At 33.2% G+C, this 15,455-nt stretch overlaps 1 long non-coding RNA gene across 10 annotated transcripts in view; it reads right to left on the reverse strand.

Moving 5' to 3' along the window:
• Nucleotides 1-15,455, reverse strand: part of LOC129925690 (uncharacterized) — a 28,791-nt gene that overhangs the window by 3,155 nt on the left and 10,181 nt on the right. For 3 of the 10 annotated variants that reach the window (XR_008777385.1, XR_008777383.1, XR_008777379.1), the window contains 2 exons: nucleotides 1,569-1,628; nucleotides 504-1,077 (listed from right to left, as the gene is read on the reverse strand). This is a non-coding gene — a long non-coding RNA (uncharacterized LOC129925690). The remainder of the gene's footprint in view (nucleotides 1-503; nucleotides 1,078-1,568; nucleotides 1,629-15,455) is intronic. The other 7 variants (XR_008777387.1, XR_008777384.1, XR_008777380.1 and 4 more) reach the window with 7 other exon arrangements.

Below are 15,455 nucleotides of genomic sequence, written 5' to 3' on the forward strand. Positions count from 1 at the left end.
TTTATTTGATCTCACTTTCTTTATATTGCTTCAGCCAATCTCTATATTGTTTGCTCTCCTTTTTCTATCCTTATGTATTGTATTTCTTTTAGAATGTACTTAAAAATCAAAATGTAAGCAAAGAGCAAATTATCAAGTTTAAAATTCCCACGAGATAAAGATCCAAACAAATGAAAATTCAGTTTGATTACAATTATCCTTAGGATTACCACTATAACAATGACAATATAGATGCAAACAGGAACAACATTCACACACAAAAAATATAAACACTCAGTCTTATACAGCCAGTGCTTAATGAACTAAGTTTCTCAGTGATGTGACAAAAGACTATGAAACACACTGACAGAAAGTAGAATAAAAGAATAATAAAATCTTTCTGTTCTAGCCTTAATGAAGAGGAGGCGACCACTTTATCCAGATCTGATGTAACTGGTTTAGTGCATGCAGATCGTCCTCAAGAATGCATAAATGAGATCAGATAATGTTTCAACATTACTTACATGTACACTGCACTTGCTTGATATTCTTGTCAAATGTTTGACATGTTTTGAATGTTTCTTGAGAGCTGAAGAGAATCTACTTCCTTGACCAAATGTCCAGCAGAATAAATGTCATCAGGCAAGATATGAGCATCAAGATGACCACACACAGTCCAGCACACATATCACATGACCAGGCAGCCATCCATTCTTATGAGAAGACAAAGTCTTAGTGTAGTGACCTCTTTTGCTTGAATTTTTTCTTGTAACTTAGTGCACAAAATAATTGAGAACTGAAATGACTTCAACAAAATATTATGAAAATCTAGGAGACAAAAAAATGCTAAGTAAAGGAAAAATGACAATTATAATACACATTTTGTTAATGTTTTATTTCATGTCAGTTCTCTGCAATTCTATAGAATTTGAAGAGTTAGAGCATGAATAAGATGATAATTCCCCTCTCCCTTTTCAAGTTAGTTGTTAGTAACACCAGGTTAGTAGCAACAAAATCATGTAGAAATAGACATGGCTTTATTTAATTTAGTCTGACTGTTGTTGACTTGTAGCACCAAACTGCTGGTAGGCAACTAAACTGTTGAAGGCATAATATATCTTAGCTAATAAGAACTTGAACAACTTCCTTGTGAACAAAACTAAATATAACATTTATAATACTTGTGATCACATGAAATAAATGTAGTAGACTTAAGTAATAAAATTTCTTACAATCTAACTCACTACAATAACACAACCTTTCAGTCTTACATTCTGGAGTCGTCTCCCCTAACTAAGACCCAGTGACGACAATGCCACTTTTGCATCATTCACATTCAATCGCTTACCTCTTACCACAGTCACCATAAAAACACACACACTCCATAACACTTCTGCTTGTCCAACATTCTTTCACTGAATCAAGCCCCAAGCATCCTACTTGTCCATATGTTAGACTTTGCAATGACCATGTTTTTAATCATACTAGTTACATTTAGCAGACACTCTGGCACATATTGGAAATAATAGTGCAAATATTATGACTAATCAAGCTTTAAAAAACTCTAAATTAGATTTTTATTTCTGTACCTTGATATCTGTCAACAAAAACAACTGATACATTTGAACCTAAGGAAGAACAAAAAGAATCTGAAATATAAAGTTGTGTAACAAAAACTTGAAAGAGTTCAAGGTAACAAAACTTAATATATAAATTGCAGATATAGGCGAGAACCTAAAAAATTGGAATTTTATTTTGTAGCTTGATATCTGTTAACAAAAAATTAAACTTCAGTAAAAAAAAGTGTGATTAAACATTTCAAATATATAAATTCATATGTTGCTAATGAAACTAAAAAAAAAAAAAAGTGGTTCTGGGAGTAATAAGCAGGACTACACATTTGTAAAAACACTGCAGATTATATATAATATATAATAACCATAATCATATATATTTATTTATAATGGTAATCAAAACTAACATAATATAATATATATATATAGAGAGAGAGTTGAATGAATACTTGATGTGCCCCAACAGTTAATAGGACACTTGAGGTGCCACATAAGTTAAAAGGACAAGCAGTTGTTAGGACACTTGTGGTGCCCCAACAACTGATAGGACAAACATGAGGTGAACAACAGTTGGTATGATGGATGAGGTGCCCAACAATTGATAGGAAACTTAGAGTGCCCCAACAATAAGACCATTGAGTTGTTAGGATGAATGAGATGCCCCATGATAGGATACTTTAGGTACCCCAACAGTTAATAGGAGACTTGTGGTTATCTAACAGTTGGTAGGAAAAAGAGGTGCCTTACCAACTGATAGGATACTTGAAGTGCCCTACCAAACAATAGGACAAGAGGTGCCCTACAAATTGATAGGACACTAGAGGTGCTCTACCAATTGTTAGGATACTTAAGGTGCCCTACCAATTGATAGGATATTGAGGTGCCCCATCAGTTATAAGGACATTTGAGGTGCCTAAAAAGTGTTGAAACACTTGTGGTGCCCCAACACCTGATTGGACAAACTTGAGGTGGACAACAGTTGGTATGATCGATGAGGTGCCTAACAATTGATAGGACACTTGGGAGTGCCCAAACAATTGATAGAACACTTGGAGTGCCCAAAAATAAGATTATTGAAGTGCCGAACAGTTGTTAGGATAAATGAGATGCCCCAACAAATGATAGGACATTTGAAGTGCTTCAACAATAGATACGATACCTAAGGTGCCTCAACAGTTAAAAGGATATTTGAGGTGCCCAAACAGTTGTTAGGACACTTGTGGTGCCCCAATAGCTGACAGGACACACTTGAGGTGCCCAGCAGTTGGTATGAGGGATGAAGTATTCCAACAATTGATGACCATATAGGTGCCCAACAGTTGGAAGGTATTGATATTTTTTGTTTTTGGCACATCAGCACAATTAAGGCTATGTCATGCCCATAATCTCTCAAGGGTTATTCCCCCTTCATAGCTCAAGAGCTAAGTTTTATACAGTTGGGTCATTAAAAACAAGATTCATTCACAGCTCAGATGGTGAAAATAGTAAACATTTACATAAATTAATAAAAATCTATTTTTAATATTATATATTCACAATTGCTTTGCCCTATCACAAATCAAACACTCGTAGACAGTTAAAGGATGAAAAAGGTGCCCCAAAAATCGACTAGACACTTCAGGTGCACCAACAATTAATTAGTAAATAGTATATTGAAGTTGGACAGTGTAAATTTTGACACAGGCAGACAATATTTTTATGCCAATGTATATTACATATCTCATCAAGTAATAGTCAGTAATTTTGTGCAGTACAAGTATATATATTGCATTGAAGTTGAACTGTAATTGTAAATTTTGACACAGGCAGACAATAAATTTGTGTATATTATATATCTCATTAGTAAATAGTATGTAAGCACTCGTAGACAGTTGAAGGATGAAAAAGGTGCCCCAAAAATCGACCAGACACTTCAGGTGCACCAACAATTAATAAGTAAATAGTATATTGAAGTTGGACAGTGTAAATTTTGACACAGGCAGACAATATTTTTATGCCAATGTATATTATATATCTCATCAAGTAATAGTCAGTAATTTTGTGCAGTACAAGTATATATATTGCATTGAAGTTGAACAGTAATTGTAAATTTTGACACCATAGACAGTAAATTTGTGTATATTTTATATCTCATTAGTAAATAGTATGTAAACACTCGTAGACAGTTGAAGGATGAAAAAGGTGCCCCAAAAATCGACCAGACACTTCAGGTGCACCAACAATTAATTGGTAAATAGTATATTGAAGTTGGACAGTGTAAATTTTGACACAGGCAGACAATATTTTTATGCCAATGTATATTATATATCTCATCAAGTAATAGTCAGTAATTTTGTGCAGTACAAGTATATATATTGCATTGAAGTTGATTTGTAATTGTAAATTTTGACACAGGCAGACAGTAAATTTGTGTATATTATATATCTCATTAGTAAATAGTATGTAAACACTCGTAGACAGTTGAAGGATGAAAAAGGTGCCCCAAAAATCGACCAGACACTTCAGGTGCACCAACAATTAATTAGTAAATAGTATATTGAAGTTGGACAGTGTAAATTTTGACACAGGCAGACAATATTTTTATGCCAATGTATATTATATATCTCAACAAGTAATAGTCAGTAATTTTGTGCAGTACAAGTATATATATTGCATTGAAGTTGATTTGTAATTGTAAATTTTGACACAGGCAGACAGTAAATTTGTGTATATTATATATCTCATTAGTAAATAGTATGTAAACACTTGTAGACAGTTGAAGGATGAAAAAGGTGCCCCAAAAATCGACCAGACACTTCAGGTGCACCAACAATTAATTAGTAAATAGTATATTGAAGTTGGACAGTGTAAATTTTGACACAGGCAGACAATATTTTTATGCCAATGTATATTATATATCTCATCAAATAATAGTCAGTAATTTTGTGCAGTACAAGTATATATATTGCATTGAAGTTGATTTGTAATTGTAAATTTTGACACAGGCAGACAGTAAATTTGTGTATATTATATATCTCATTAGTAAATAGTATGTAAACACTCGTAGACAGTTGAAGGATGAAAAAGGTGCCCCAAAAATCGACCAGACACTTCAGGTGCACCAACAATTAATTAGTAAATAGTATATTGAAGTTGGACAGTGTAAATTTTGACACAGGCAGACAATATTTTTATGCCAATGTATATTATATATCACATCAAGTAATAGTCAGTAATTTTGTGCAGTACAAGTATATATATTGAATTGAAGTTGAACTGTAATTGTAAATTTTGACACAGGCAAACAGTAAATTTGTGTATATTATATATCTCATTAGTAAATAGTATGTAAACACTCGTAGACAGTTGAAGGATGAAAAAGGTGCCCCAAAAATCGACCAGACACTTCAGGTGCACCAACAATTAATTAGTAAATAGTATATTGAAGTTGGACAGTGTAAATTTTGACACAGGCAGACAATATTTTTATGCCAATGTATATTATATATCTCATCAAGTAATAGTCAGTAATTTTGTGCAGTACAAGTATATATATTGAATTGAAGTTGAACTGTAATTGTAAATTTTGACACAGGCAGACAGTAAATTTGTGTATATTATATATCTCATTAGTAAATAGTATGTAAACACTCGTAGACAGTTGAAGGATGAAAAAGGTGCCCCAAAAATCGACCAGACACTTCAGGTGCACCAACAATTAATTAGTAAATTGTATATTGAAGTTGGACAGTGTAAATTTTGACACAGGCAGACAATATTTTTATGCCAATGTATATTATATATCACATCAAGTAATAGTCAGTAATTTTGTGCAGTACAAGTATATATATTGAATTGAAGTTGATTTGTAATTGTAAATTTTGACACAGGCAGACAGTAAATTTGTGTATATTATATATCTCATTAGTAAATAGTATGTAAACACTCGTAGACAGTTGAAGGATGAAAAAGGTGCCCCAAAAATTGACCAGACACTTCAGGTGCACCAACAATTAATTAGTAAATAGTATATTGAAGTTGGACAGTGTAAATTTTGACACAGGCAGACAATATTTTTATGCCAATGTATATTATATATCTCATCAAGTAATAGTCAGTAATTTTGTGCAGTACAAGTATATATATTGCATTGAAGTTGATTTGTAATTGTAAATTTTGACACAGGCAGACAGTAAATTTGTGTATATTATATATCTCATTAGTAAATAGTATGTAAACACTCGTAGACAGTTGAAGGATGAAAAAGGTGCCCCAAAAATCGACCAGACACTTCAGGTGCACCAACAATTAATTAGTAAATAGTATATTGAAGTTGGACAGTGTAAATTTTGACACAGGCAGACAATATTTTTATGCCAATGTATATTATATATCTCATCAAGTAATAGTCAGTAATTTTGTGCAGTACAAGTATATATATTGCATTGAAGTTGATTTGTAATTGTAAATTTTGACACCGGCAGACAGTAAATTTGTGTATATTATATATCTCATTAGTAAATAGTATGTAAACACTCGTAGACAGTTGAAGGATGAAAAAGGTGCCCCAAAAATCGACCAGACACTTCAGGTGCACCAACAATTAATTAGTAAATAGTATATTAAGTTGGACAGTGTAAATTTTGACACAGGCAGACAATATTTTTATGCCAATGTATATTATATATCACATCAAGTAATAGTCAGTAATTTTGTGCAGTACAAGTATATATATTGAATTGAAGTTGAACTGTAATTGTAAATTTTGACACAGGCAGACAGTAAATTTGTGTATATTATATATCTCATTAGTAAATAGTATGTAAACACTCGTAGACAGTTAAAGGATGAAAAAGGTGCCCCAAAAATCGACCAGACACTTCAGGTGCACCAACAATTAATTAGTAAATAGTATATTGAAGTTGGACAGTGTAAATTTTGACACAGGCAGACAATATTTTTATGCCAATGTATATTATATATCTCATCAAGTAATAGTCAGTAATTTTGTGCAGTACAAATATATATATTGCATTGAAGTTGAACTGTAATTGTAAATTTTGACACAGGCAGACATTACATTTGTGTATATTATATATCTCATCAAATAATAGTAATTTTGTGCAGTACAAGTATATAAAATTGTATTGAAGTTGGACAGTAATTGTAAATTTGGACACAGGCAGTAATTTTGTGCTGATGTATATTATACATCTCAAGTAATAGTCAGTAATTTTGTGCAGTAAAAGTATATATATTTATATATACATTCTATTGAAGTTGGACAGTGAAAAGATTAAGAAGCACTCTTCAAAGTGATGAGCTATATCAGTGCTAGTATTCAATGACATTACAGGAAGATAATCAGTATTGAAATATATTACTGATAATTTTGATTTTCATTTTTAATTTTTATGTTCTATATTTAGAAAGCTGTTGACAGTATTGTTCTTGTCAAAATTTGGTATCACTGATATTGTGTCCTTGTTAAATTTTGTCTTTTTTCAATGTGTAAAAAAAATATATATATATGATCAGAACATAAGGTTTTAGAGGTCGCAGATTTAACACTAGTAGATTTTTGTGTTTAGACTATTGTTTATTTTAATGTTTACATTGTATTAATATTGTGCACAATTTCTTGGGGTCTTTAAGTCATTTTTATTTATATTTGTAAGTATATGTAGTATTTCTTGAAAATTTTCTGTCTTTTTTTCCTGCTGTACTTGTTTGTTTTTATATATTGACCAAATCTTGCTTTTGGAACAGGATGTGCTTTAGGGTAAGAGAGTGAGGTCAATGTGTTGCTCGAATCCTCCTCAATTTAATCAAAGTTTTCAGTGCACTGAGTCATCATCATATCATCATTTATATAATTGTAACATTTTGGTATAAACTTTGTTACATTTTTTTTTTACATTATAATATTTTATTAATTTTGTTTTCTCTTTCTATATGACCAAATAATATATTGTAAAAACATAATAATTGATTATGACATTGATTATTAGATTGTTGACAATTTAGTGTGTTATGTTAATCACAATAGTATTGGCTTGATAATATTGTAAGTGATTGTAAACTATAAAAGATATTAGATATCATTATTATCTATAAAAAAGTATAGAATGCCATTGTACTTTTGATAAGTATTAATAGATACATGGATGGATATACTGAACTAAAGAAAGTTGCTGAATCGTTTGGTCTTAAAGATGAAGAAAAGAAAGATGTTTTGACATAAATGGAAAGGAAAGAAAATCAAGTTGATATTGAAAGAGTTGGCGAGAGCACAAAGAGAAGAGAGAAATGCAACTAGATGCTGAAATAAATTAAAAGGAAGCAAAACCAGACAAAGAATCAGAAATAAAAAAAAAAAAACTGAAAAATAAAAGCTGCAATTCAAAACAAGGGAGACAAAACAGAAACTACCAAGCGTGAACATATAGAGAATATTTACAAAGCACAAAGAGAAGAGTGAAATGCAACTAGATGCTGAAAGAAATTAAAAGGATGCAAAACCAGACAAAGAATCAGAAATTAAAAAAAAAAAACAACTGAAAAATAAAAGCTGCAATTCAAAACAAGGGAGACAAAAAAACTACCAAGCGTGAACATAAAGAGAATATTTATAGGCAAAAAATGAGGGACCTTATGAAACTGATGAAATAAATAGTTATTTTCAGACTATCTGTAAAACTTGCAATTACAATGAAGATACTTGTTCTAATATATTCATCTGTAAACTAAGTGGCAAGACTTTGAGTGTTATTAACTCATTAATAGAAGAACAAAGAAAGAAATGCATCCTGTTAAAAGCAATATTATTGGAATCTAGATCACCAAAGAGAAATTTATTATCAACATCAAAGACAAGAATCTAATTCTCCAACTATAATGTACCAAGAAATAAATAGATAAGGAATCGGAAATCAGAATAGGTAACAAAGTAATAATGTTAATATAAATGAAGTTCAAGCAACAGTGTATAATATTAAACTAGAACTATAATTTCTTCCAACATATGTTAATGGTGTACTAGTGAAATATACCACAGTCATTACAAATGATAAACGTGTTACACAAGATACTATGACAGGTATAACTAAGAACATATGACAGGCTTAACTAAGATAATATGACATGTAAAACTAAGAAAAAAAGACAGGTAATACTATGAAAATATGACAGGTAAAACTAGAACTTATGACAGGTAAAACTAAAAAAATATGACAGATAAAACTAAGAAAAAAATGACAGGAAAAACTAAGAAAAATGGACAAGTAAAACTAAGAAAATATGAAAGGCATAACAAAGAAAATATGACATGTTAAACTAAGAAAATATGACAGGTAAAACTAAGAAAATATGACAGGTAAATATAAGACAAATTTCTTTATTAAGCACTCAAAGAATGATTTCACTGGGAATTGCAAATATATTTTGATCACCACATTAAATGCAGAGGTCAAAGACAAGCTAATTATCACACATTTGTTGTTATATTTATTGTTACAAACGTTCAATGGAATATAGATGAAGACATCTAACACAGTTATACATCCGTATGAATTTCTTTTTTAAGCACTCAAAGAATGATTTCACTGGGAATTGCAAACACATTTTGATAACCACATTAAGTGCAGAGGTCAAAGACCTGCTAATTAATACACATTTGTTGTTATATTTATTGTTACAAACGTTCAGTCGGAATATAAATGAAGACGTCTAACACAGTTATACATCCGTATGAATTTCTTTTTAGGCACTCAAAGAATGATTTCACTGGGAATTGCAAACACATTTTGATCACCACATTAAGTGCAGAGGTCAAAGACCTGCTAATTATCACACATTTGTTGTTATATTTATTGTTACAAACGTTCAATTGGAATATAAATGAAGACGTCTAACACAGTTATACATCCGTATGAATTCGCTTTTAAAATTCCTCCATTAATCATTCCTATGAACACGAAGATGGCTAAGGAGTCCAGTCTTCGCTTTTAAAAGTCCTCCATTAATCATTCCTATAGACACGAAGATGGCTAAAGAGTCCAGTCTTCGCTTTTGAAAAGTCCTAAGCTAAACATAGTAATGTCATCAATTAAATGTGTTTTCTCCGCAACTATTTAGTTGGTCTGCAAGTGCAAATGTTGATTAGTGTGCGCTGCATCACGAGCGGCGATATTTCCTTTGATGGACACGTTCATATGTTCCTTGAGTGTGACTTAATTATTGATTTTTACAAACGTTCAATCGGAATATAAATGAAGACGTCTAACACAGTTATACATCCGTATGAATTTCCTTTTCTAAGCACTCAAAGAATGATTTCACTGGGAATTGCAAATACATTTTGATCACCACATTAAGTGCAGAGGTCAAAGACCTGCTAATTAGCACACATTTGTACACAAATGTTTGTAGATATCCTCATTACAATTCAATAAAGTTGTTACAAAACCTCACTGGTTACATCACTTCACAGTGTCTCAATGGATAGGGTAGAGATGAGCGTGATACAAACGACAATCCCAACTGTTCCTGCACAATCATCATATATCTGATGGCTTATATTTTCATCCTTTTTTTTTTAACTCTTGTTTTGCAAACGTGCATCAGTTGAATAGTTGGAGCCCAATAAAAAGTTTCAGGCTTGCTTTTTTCACTGACTCCTGTTTTGAGCTTGTTGACCTACAGCTTCATTTTGATGAACTGACTGTAACAATATTTTTGATGACGTCGTGTTCAAGCTATTGAAGGTGGTCTACAAGCATCCGGTTTGAGGGCTGAATCAGCCTCACAAACTTCGCACTCAACTAATGTCGAGTGAGTTGAATCAGCGTCAAAGCTTGCACTCAACTAATTATGTCCCAACTATTATTCAACTGAGCCGAAATAACCGGTTATTTTACAAACTCATTCTTCTTTGTTGTTTTTTTGAATGCCTTTTAACATTCCAAGTTATGATGATGCTTTGTCCAAGGCATTGTAGCACGTGAAAAAAATGCAAAACAAGAAAAAGGATGTGCACTGTTGGGTTGTCTACAAATGCACAGACATAACCAACAATTTCGTCTTGGATCAACAATTCAATTGATGACAATATTACTACATCTAGTCCTCAGCTAAAAATCCTCAATTTTTCAAAAATGAATACAATATCCTTTCCTATAAGTATGAAGATGGTCATGGAGACCGATCTTCTTTGAAAAAAAATCCTCAACTACATCCTTTAAACATGAAGATGGCTAAAGAGCCCAGTCTTCACTTTTAAAATTCCTCCATTAATCATTCCTATGAACACAAAGATGGCTAAGGAGTCCAGTCTTCGCTTTTAAAATTCCTCCATTAATCATTCCTATGAACACGAAGATGGCTAAGGAGTCCAGTCTTCGCTTTTAAAAGTCCTCCATTAATCATTCCTATAGACACGAAGATGGCTAAAGAGTCCAGTCTTCGCTTTTGAAAAGTCCTAAGCTAAACATAGTAATGTCATCAATTAAATGTGTTTTCTCCGCAACTATTTAGTTGGTCTGCAAGTGCAAATGTTGATTAGTGTGCGCTGCATCACGAGCGGCGATATTTCCTTTGATGGACACGTTCATATGTTCCTTGAGTGTGACTTAATTATTGATTTTTACAAACGTTCAATCGGAATATAAATGAAGACGTCTAACACAGTTATACATCCGTATGAATTTCCTTTTCTAAGCACTCAAAGAATGATTTCACTGGGAATTGCAAATACATTTTGATCACCACATTAAGTGCAGAGGTCAAAGACCTGCTAATTAGCACACATTTGTACACAAATGTTTGTAGATATCCTCATTACAATTCAATAAAGTTGTTACAAAACCTCACTGGTTACATCACTTCACAGTGTCTCAATGGATAGGGTAGAGATGAGCGTGATACAAACGACAATCCCAACTGTTCCTGCACAATCATCATATATCTGATGGCTTATATTTTCATCCTTTTTTTTTTAACTCTTGTTTTGCAAACGTGCATCAGTTGAATAGTTGGAGCCCAATAAAAAGTTTCAGGCTTGCTTTTTTCACTGACTCCTGTTTTGAGCTTGTTGACCTACAGCTTCATTTTGATGAACTGACTGTAACAATATTTTTGATGACGTCGTGTTCAAGCTATTGAAGGTGGTCTACAAGCATCCGGTTTGAGGGCTGAATCAGCCTCACAAACTTCGCACTCAACTAATGTCGAGTGAGTTGAATCAGCGTCAAAGCTTGCACTCAACTAATTATGTCCCAACTATTATTCAACTGAGCCGAAATAACCGGTTATTTTACAAACTCATTCTTCTTTGTTGTTTTTTTGAATACCTTTTAACATTCCAAGTTATGATGATGCTTTGTCCAAGGCATTGTAGCACGTGAAAAAAATGCAAAACAAGAAAAAGGATGTGCACTGTTGGGTTGTCTACAAATGCACAGACATAACCAACAATTTCGTCTTGGATCAACAATTCAATTGATGACAATATTACTACATCTAGTCCTCAGCTAAAAATCCTCAATTTTTCAAAAATGAATACAATATCCTTTCCTATAAGTACGAAGATGGTCATGGAGACCGATCTTCTTTGAAAAAAAATCCTCAACTACATCCTTTAAACATGAAGATGGCTAAAGAGCCCAGTCTTCACTTTTAAAATTCCTCCATTAATCATTCCTATGAACACAAAGATGGCTAAGGAGTCCAGTCTTCGCTTTTAAAATTCCTCCATTAATCATTCCTATGAACACAAAGATGGCTAAGGAGTCCAGTCTTCGCTTTTAAAATTCCTCCATTAATCATTCCTATGAACACGAAGATGGCTAAGGAGTCCAGTCTTCGCTTTTAAAAGTCCTCCATTAATCATTCCTATAGACACGAAGATGGCTAAAGAGTCCAGTCTTCGCTTTTGAAAAGTCCTAAGCTAAACATAGTAATGTCATCAATTAAATGTGTTTTCTCCGCAACTATTTAGTTGGTCTGCAAGTGCAAATGTTGATTAGTGTGCGCTGCATCACGAGCGGCGATATTTCCTTTGATGGACACGTTCATATGTTCCTTGAGTGTGACTTAATTATTGATTTTTACAAACGTTCAATCGGAATATAAATGAAGACGTCTAACACAGTTATACATCCGTATGAATTTCCTTTTCTAAGCACTCAAAGAATGATTTCACTAGGAATTGCAAATACATTTTGATCACCACATTAAGTGCAGAGGTCAAAGACCTGCTAATTAGCACACATTTGTACACAAATGTTTGTAGATATCCTCATTACAATTCAATAAAGTTGTTACAAAACCTCACTGGTTACATCACTTCACAGTGTCTCAATGGATAGGGTAGAGATGAGCGTGATACAAACGACAATCCCAACTGTTCCTGCACAATCATCATATATCTGATGGCTTATATTTTCATCCTTTTTTTTTAACTCTTGTTTTGCAAACGTGCATCAGTTGAATAGTTGGAGCCCAATAAAAAGTTTCAGGCTTGCTTTTTTCACTGACTCCTGTTTTGAGCTTGTTGACCTACAGCTTCATTTTGATGAACTGACTGTAACAATATTTTTGATGACGTCGTGTTCAAGCTATTGAAGGTGGTCTACAAGCATCCGGTTTGAGGGCTGAATCAGCCTCACAAACTTCGCACTCAACTAATGTCGAGTGAGTTGAATCAGCGTCAAAGCTTGCACTCAACTAATTATGTCCCAACTATTATTCAACTGAGCCGAAATAACCGGTTATTTTACAAACTCATTCTTCTTTGTTGTTTTTTTGAATGCCTTTTAACATTCCAAGTTATGATGATGCTTTGTCCAAGGCATTGTAGCACGTGAAAAAAATGCAAAACAAGAAAAAGGATGTGCACTGTTGGGTTGTCTACAAATGCACAGACATAACCAACAATTTCGTCTTGGATCAACAATTCAATTGATGACAATATTACTACATCTAGTCCTCAGCTAAAAATCCTCAATTTTTCAAAAATGAATACAATATCCTTTCCTATAAGTATGAAGATGGTCATGGAGACCGATCTTCTTTGAAAAAAAATCCTCAACTACATCCTTTAAACATGAAGATGGCTAAAGAGCCCAGTCTTCACTTTTAAAATTCCTCCATTAATCATTCCTATGAACACAAAGATGGCTAAGGAGTCCAGTCTTCGCTTTTAAAATTCCTCCATTAATCATTCCTATGAACACGAAGATGGCTAAGGAGTCCAGTCTTCGCTTTTAAAAGTCCTCCATTAATCATTCCTATAGACACGAAGATGGCTAAAGAGTCCAGTCTTCGCTTTTGAAAAGTCCTAAGCTAAACATAGTAATGTCATCAATTAAATGTGTTTTCTCCGCAACTATTTAGTTGGTCTGCAAGTGCAAATGTTGATTAGTGTGCGCTGCATCACGAGCGGCGATATTTCCTTTGATGGACACGTTCATATGTTCCTTGAGTGTGACTTAATTATTGATTTTTACAAACGTTCAATCGGAATATAAATGAAGACGTCTAACACAGTTATACATCCGTATGAATTTCCTTTTCTAAGCACTCAAAGAATGATTTCACTAGGAATTGCAAATACATTTTGATCACCACATTAAGTGCAGAGGTCAAAGACCTGCTAATTAGCACACATTTGTACACAAATGTTTGTAGATATCCTCATTACAATTCAATAAAGTTGTTACAAAACCTCACTGGTTACATCACTTCACAGTGTCTCAATGGATAGGGTAGAGATGAGCGTGATACAAACGACAATCCCAACTGTTCCTGCACAATCATCATATATCTGATGGCTTATATTTTCATCCTTTTTTTTTTAACTCTTGTTTTGCAAACGTGCATCAGTTGAATAGTTGGAGCCCAATAAAAAGTTTCAGGCTTGCTTTTTTCACTGACTCCTGTTTTGAGCTTGTTGACCTACAGCTTCATTTTGATGAACTGACTGTAACAATATTTTTGATGACGTCGTGTTCAAGCTATTGAAGGTGGTCTACAAGCATCCGGTTTGAGGGCTGAATCAGCCTCACAAACTTCGCACTCAACTAATGTCGAGTGAGTTGAATCAGCGTCAAAGCTTGCACTCAACTAATTATGTCCCAACTATTATTCAACTGAGCCGAAATAACCGGTTATTTTACAAACTCATTCTTCTTTGTTGTTTTTTTGAATGCCTTTTAACATTCCAAGTTATGATGATGCTTTGTCCAAGGCATTGTAGCACGTGAAAAAAATGCAAAACAAGAAAAAGGATGTGCACTGTTGGGTTGTCTACAAATGCACAGACATAACCAACAATTTCGTCTTGGATCAACAATTCAATTGATGACAATATTACTACATCTAGTCCTCAGCTAAAAATCCTCAATTTTTCAAAAATGAATACAATATCCTTTCCTATAAGTACGAAGATGGTCATGGAGACCGATCTTCTTTGAAAAAAAATCCTCAACTACATCCTTTAAACATGAAGATGGCTAAAGAGCCCAGTCTTCACTTTTAAAATTCCTCCATTAATCATTCCTATGAACACAAAGATGGCTAAGGAGTCCAGTCTTCGCTTTTAAAATTCCTCCATTAATCATTCCTATGAACACGAAGATGGCTAAGGAGTCCAGTCTTCGCTTTTAAAAGTCCTCCATTAATCATTCCTATAGACACGAAGATGGCTAAAGAGTCCAGTCTTCGCTTTTGAAAAGTCCTAAGCTAAACATAGTAATGTCATCAATTAAATGTGTTTTCTCCGCAACTATTTAGTTGGTCTGCAAGTGCAAATGTTGATTAGTGTGCGCTGCATCACGAGCGGCGATATTTCCTTTGATGGACACGTTCATATGTTCCTTGAGTGTGACTTAATTATTGATTTTTACAAACGTTCAATCGGAATAT

Source organism: Biomphalaria glabrata, chromosome 4 (assembly GCF_947242115.1).
Source record: "Biomphalaria glabrata chromosome 4, xgBioGlab47.1, whole genome shotgun sequence".
Lineage (NCBI taxonomy): Eukaryota > Metazoa > Mollusca > Gastropoda > Planorbidae > Biomphalaria > Biomphalaria glabrata.